Below are 6,032 nucleotides of genomic sequence, written 5' to 3'. Positions count from 1 at the left end.
CTAGCTATCAACGGGTTTGATGTGCCTTTACCGATTACTGTTTGAATCGGGTTAGTCATACTATTCCCCTTAGTATGATGAGTTGTCGAGTAGTTTCTCTTAGGCTTTGCGCTAAGATTTCTACTCTGACCCTTAGCCGTCTGGGGCGCGGGTTTGAACAAGGTCACCTTATTGGTTTCGGGATTTCGGGCAAATCGCTTGCTTCCCAAAGGTGGACGAAGCGTACAGGCGAAGTTTAAGCTTTGATGGCAAAATTTCACTCGACCCGCGGATTTTATCAGCGCTTCCGCTGATGAGACCGCTTATTCGGGCGAAAGTAAACTTAGTGAGAGAGGACCGCGTGTCCCCCAAGGTGGTGGGGCCCCATCTTGTCCCTCTTTTCCCCCCTTTTTTTTGTGATTTGTCAGTTCGACATCAACTTCGCGTGCCTCGTTTAGATTGTGGCCGTGATTTTCGAATCCAACCGTCGGATGTAGCCGCCAATTTTGGTCTTTTCGATATACTGGGGGTGATCTGGGCCGTTGATCTCGATCGTGGCCACGTCTCCCGTTCGTGGGGGTTTCGTCTTTCAGGTCGTGGCCACGTGGGAAATTAGGTCTTTTTAAACGAGCTCCCTTCTCCCCTCGAGAGCTGCTGTGTTCGAAAATCGAAAACTTTTTTCAAGGAGATAGAGTTCTGCTCCGTCTTTCAATGGTGCCACGATCCAAGAAGTGTATTGCAAAGGGAAAGGGGCCCAGACGCTTTTTCGACCGTCTTTCCGCCGGTGCGCCCCTCCGCATGCCGGAGCCGCGTTCAGGTAAGTCGCGAGATCCTCCTGGTGTTGGTTATGTCGCTCATCCTTCTGGAATTCCGTCGTCCCTTGGTAGCTTCCCCAATTTGGGGTTAAATTGGCCCCATTTGCCTTCATAGGGTGATTTCTGCCTCCTCGGGCGAACTCAAATTCTAACGGGAAGGGGGGGCGAACCTGGCTTTTTGATAGGCGAGTTCGGCCCTTTCCTGGTAGAGGGGAGAATTGTCTGTACGGACAGACCTTGTTCGAAACGGGTTTCCCCTTTCGACAAGCGAATTCGCCCATACCTGTTCGATGGGCAACTTCGCTCTTACGGCGGATTTTGTCTCGACTAACTTTTTGCTCTTTTTCGCAGCAACTTTTTCTGACGAGGCCTTTCCGGAGGGTGTGGCCGTTGGCCACGCCGGGGGTGCGGGTTATACTGCACCTCCTCGGTTTCCTTCTCTGGCTCCGGTACCCGCGTTCACTGTTGATAAGCCTCACGGCTTGGTGAAGAGGGTCTCGGACGGGTATCACCTGACACTGCGCGAGCTGACGACTGATGCGGTGCTGACAGATGATGCCAGGACAGAGTTGCCAAAGCCTCAATTTCTGTTCGGCGATGCATCGACCGATCCTTCCGTTCTGCTACTCAAAGAGAGCAGGTGGTTCCATACGGTGGAAGGGACTCACTATTACCTTCCTAGTATGCCGAGAGGATTCTCGATTGTCGAGCTGCGGTCTCTCGCGGTCCCTCGCGTGATGAATTGGGACTTGACTCCGACTCAGGACGGTGTTACCTGTGGTGTTTTTACGGGCTCTTCGGCTGGGTATGGAGTGGAGAGTTCTTGTAAGCATGTTAAGGGTCTGCGCCCTGGCCTGCTGTCCAATGAGCCGTCGGCCAGGAGAGACAACAAGGCGGTGGCGGAGACTTTCCGCGCCATCCGGGGAGCTTCTTACGTGTCGGAGGTTCCCCCCCAAAGACTTTAGGGTCCCAGGGTGGGTATACTCGGCGCCTGGTAGCGACACTTGGTGGTCCAAGATCACCGATTATGTCCTGGCCGAGAATTCCGACCTCAAGGATTCGGAGCTGTTCGTAGCCATTCAAGCCACTCGACACGGTTTGCGGATCAACGCTTCCCAGTTCCACAGCATCCTGGAACTGTACTGCGCTGAGAGCGGCATGTTCTTTACCCCTAACGGTGAGCTTGGTATTACCCCTCACAAAATGTATGATGTGTCAGGGCTGCCTCTGGGGGACTTTCCCTATGAAGAGTACGTCCCGGACCAAGACGAGATTGATCAGCTCTCGAATCATTCCCCCTTAGCGGTTGAAACTCTGTGGGAGCTACTCTGCCACTACCATATCTGCCTCGGTACTTTAGGGGCATCAGATCACAGAGGGAAGAAGAAGAGGACCCCGGGCATCAGTCACAAGAATTGGGCTGATTATATGTTCTCAGGGAATGATATCAAGGGGAAGCCAGCTCTCCCGCTAGGCGAATGCTACCACTCTGAAGTGGAGACGAGAACAGCCGAAGAGGGGAGCACCATAACTCTCGAACGTGACGAGGGCGGATTTAAATCTGGTACGGTCCTTCACTCGTTCCATCATCAGGCGAAGTCCCCCATATCCGGGAAGGCTCTACTCGCGGGGTACCTCATGCTATGGCTGAAGAGGTGCGTAGTCCTCACTCACTCTTTCGAGACGATTCCTGTGGAGGTCGTGTATCCCGCAGTTTTCTTAGCTTACGGGAAGTCTTACGCTCTGGTGTCGGCGACGATAGCGTGCATTCACCGGGGGCTCCGCACCCTGACGGCCCAGTTCTGCCATGTATCGACCCTCGATGCGGGGGGGACCCCTAACCCTAGAGTGGGGCTGCCGTATACTTATTTGATGGCATGGTTTGTCTGCCATTGTGAGTGCTTGATGAGCGCCCCTGCAGCTCTTCAAGGAGATAAGTTTGTTCCGTTTGTCGAGCGCCTGGGGAGGTGCTCTTGGAAGTGCAAGGACATTTCTGATGCACGGAAGACGCTCTCCCACTTCGTTCACTATAATTTCCGCCGTTTCTTCCCCTATTTCAGTGGAGGAGGATACGGGGAGTCTCTCAAAGATGTGCCAACGGTGGATCATCACACGGTTCTCTTGCACGGCGCCTTCCGTTGGTTGGTGAACATCCGGCCGGGCTATCACATCCTTCGAACAGGCTCCGTGTGCTATCTTGAGCCATATGTCCCTTGTAGGTTCGCTCGCCAGCTTGGGTATGACCAACTGTATGTTGGCAACGCCAACCCCTTTCTGCACTTCGAAGGGGGGTTGGTGGACGGAGCTCGGGGGTGATTCTGGACTCATGCTGGCGGTACCCATGCTCGCTTTGAACTGCCTGTGAAGGATCGTGATTTGCATCACACTCTCCTGTACTATAGGTGGTATCGGGGTGCCAGTGCTGATCCCGAAGGCTTTTGGTTCGGTGGCTCGTGTTTGGCGGAACAGGGGCATATTCCTAGAAGGCCTCCTCGTACTTCGAGACGGAGAGGCCACCAGACCGTTAAGGAGTGGTTGTCCGAGGACCCAGCTGAGGACATCGAAGGCGGTGACCCGGGTCCAGACGAATCTGAGGCGCCGGAGACGTGAGCTCCTTCTCCTAGGCTTCCCTCGGATCCCCAAGGTCAGCGTGGGGAGCCTGTCGAGTTGACCCGAGCGGGTGAACGTCTGGAGTAAGCCCGGAGCTCAATCGCTGGGCGGATGGGGATGCCCCTGCTATCTCCAAGCAGCTCGTTGCTCACCAAACGGCAGCGAGAAGCGGCGGAGGGTTTCAGAAAACGGGAGCGGCCAAGAAGGCTCGTGTGAAGAGACACGGGGACCGCACAGAAGCGGCGGACGGTAGGGGCGATATGTCGCCTGGGTAGTGGGAGCAGTCTCAACTACCCCTTCGCCGTATCACGGGACTTCTGGTGACTTCGAAGGACACCCTTCCTATCATACTGATGTGGGGCCACCGGCGAAGGGAATCTCAACGACTCCTGCATCTATACCAAGTGGTAATTTTCCTGGCACAGTACTCTTGTGTACGAAGTTGGGTTCGTATTCTCCGACTATTCGTATTGAATCTGTGCAGGTACGGTTGAGAAAGCGATCCTCATTCCCTCTGATGAGGAGGAGGGGAGTGGAGACAAGGGAGAACTAGGGGGTTCAGGTAAGTATGGGTTTTAGCGTTGTTGATGTGTCTAAGCCGAAGGGGCATTCATCAATCTTCCTTTTTGCATTCGCAGTTGGCCCTTCTTATGAAGCTACTGGCAAGGAGGATCCTCCCTCTTGGGAGGGATATTCAGGTGAGTCGGAGAAGGATGATAACGCCTCGGTCTATGAGGTAATATCGAGCGAGGAGGAAGTGTCGCCCCCTTCAGGTCAACAAGGGGGAACCTCCATTTTCGAGGGAGCACCGGTCGGGGGTGAGCGTTCAGTGCGAGAGTCCCCAACTCAAGGGGGAACCCCCACTGGGCTGATGGCTACTTCCTTGTCTGTGGTGACCTGCTATTCTACTGCTGCCACGCTGGTGGCACCAACGGTTGTTCCGACTCTAGCGGCGCCAATCGTTGCTTCCGCGGTCATGACCACCAGTACCTCCATTGTGACTTCTTCTCTGGCCGAGGACGCCGCTCTCTCCCCCTTGGAATGCTGGCGAAAGAGGAAGGTGACACGAGCCCTGGTCAACTTCCAAGACACTTTGGCTCACTGCATCCAGTTGGCCTTAGAGGAGAGTTGTCCCTTCGAGGAGTTCAAGGAAGATCTCGAACACGACTCGCACCTCTTACTCAAGAGGCTTGGCGCCACTGCGGCGAAGCCCTACTTCCGACGTCTGAACGAAGTAGAGAGTGCTGTTCAGCAGCTGCTCGCCCTTCGCGCGGAAAGTTCCGCTCTTGTTGATCTCGTCTCCCGCAAAGTTCAAGTAGCTATGGCAGAGCGTGATCGCCGCCTAAACGAGACTATGTCGCTGGAGATAAAGTTGTCCGCGGAGTTGGAGCAGGCCAAGACTGAGGATGAACGAGTGGCCCACGAGCAACCAATCGTCTCTCCCGCCTTTCCTTCGAAATAGAGAGGCTGAAACGGGTTATAGCTGATGCACAGGCTTCCCTGGTCGTTCAAGAGAAGGCTCGTGATCAGGTGGCAAAGGAGTTGGAAGGCATCGAGTCTCGTCGGCAATTGGTCACTGACTCTGTTAAGGAGAAGGACAGAGCTCTCAAGGATGTCAAAGAGACCATTCAGGACTTAATCTCGCGCACAGAGGAAGATCTTCGTCGAGAGGTCTTAAGGAGGCTCGAGCTTCGCCACGCTGGCGAAATTTGTGAGGCAGAGCTGCGATTGAGAGCCTTGTAACTTGCCTTTGATTTCTCATTTGTAATAGGACTCCTTTTATGAACGGAATTATCCTTTTGTTTCGACTATTATTGCTTGCGTGCATACTATATATATATATATAATATATATATATTATATAATATATATATATATATATATAATATATAATATATATATATATATATATATATATATATATTATATATATATATATTATATATATATAGTATATATATAATATATATAATATATATATAATGTATGTATGTATGTATGTATGTAATGTAGTATTTTTTGTGGTAACACGTCGCTGGCGTTTGGCCGTGGGAAAACGTCTCAATTGGAGATATTCAATTGCAAATATTGTTTCGCATGCTAGCGGCGATTTTACCCAGAGGGCGAATCCGGCAAGTCGTCATACTAAAACCGTGATTTTCGGTTACGGTGGGATCCGCCCTTTGCGGGTCCAGTGTGTTTACCGCCACGTGGAACGTCGGTTACGCGAGACGTGGTTGCGCCGCTACGTAATAATTGCGGTGCGACGGGCCCCCTCCTTCGTCCTTCAACCCCCCTCCAGGCCGTTGGTTAAAGATCATGCCTCGAAACTGTCGAATCTTGGTCGTTCGTAAGGGATCCGAATTGTTCGGCCTTCCTTTCAACTGTTTGGGCCTGAAGGGTCCAATCGAACCATCGACAACTGACTAGGGTCGGGGTATTTAACGCCCTTATCCCCTGTTACGAGGATCTATGGTTTCTTTCATCATCTTCCCCCAGAGTAAACCCGAATTTTTTCTTCCTCATACTCCTGATGGCGCCAAAGGTGAAGAGAGTTGCTTCTAAGAAAAGGAAAGAACTGTCTTCTTCGGGCACTGCTGAGGTTGCCGTGGCCGAAGGTATCGTTTC

The sequence above is a fragment of the Asparagus officinalis genome, chromosome 10 (assembly GCF_001876935.1).
Source record: "Asparagus officinalis chromosome 10, Aspof.V1, whole genome shotgun sequence".
Taxonomy (NCBI): domain Eukaryota; kingdom Viridiplantae; phylum Streptophyta; class Magnoliopsida; order Asparagales; family Asparagaceae; genus Asparagus; species Asparagus officinalis.
This window is presented reverse-complemented; position numbering follows the sequence as displayed.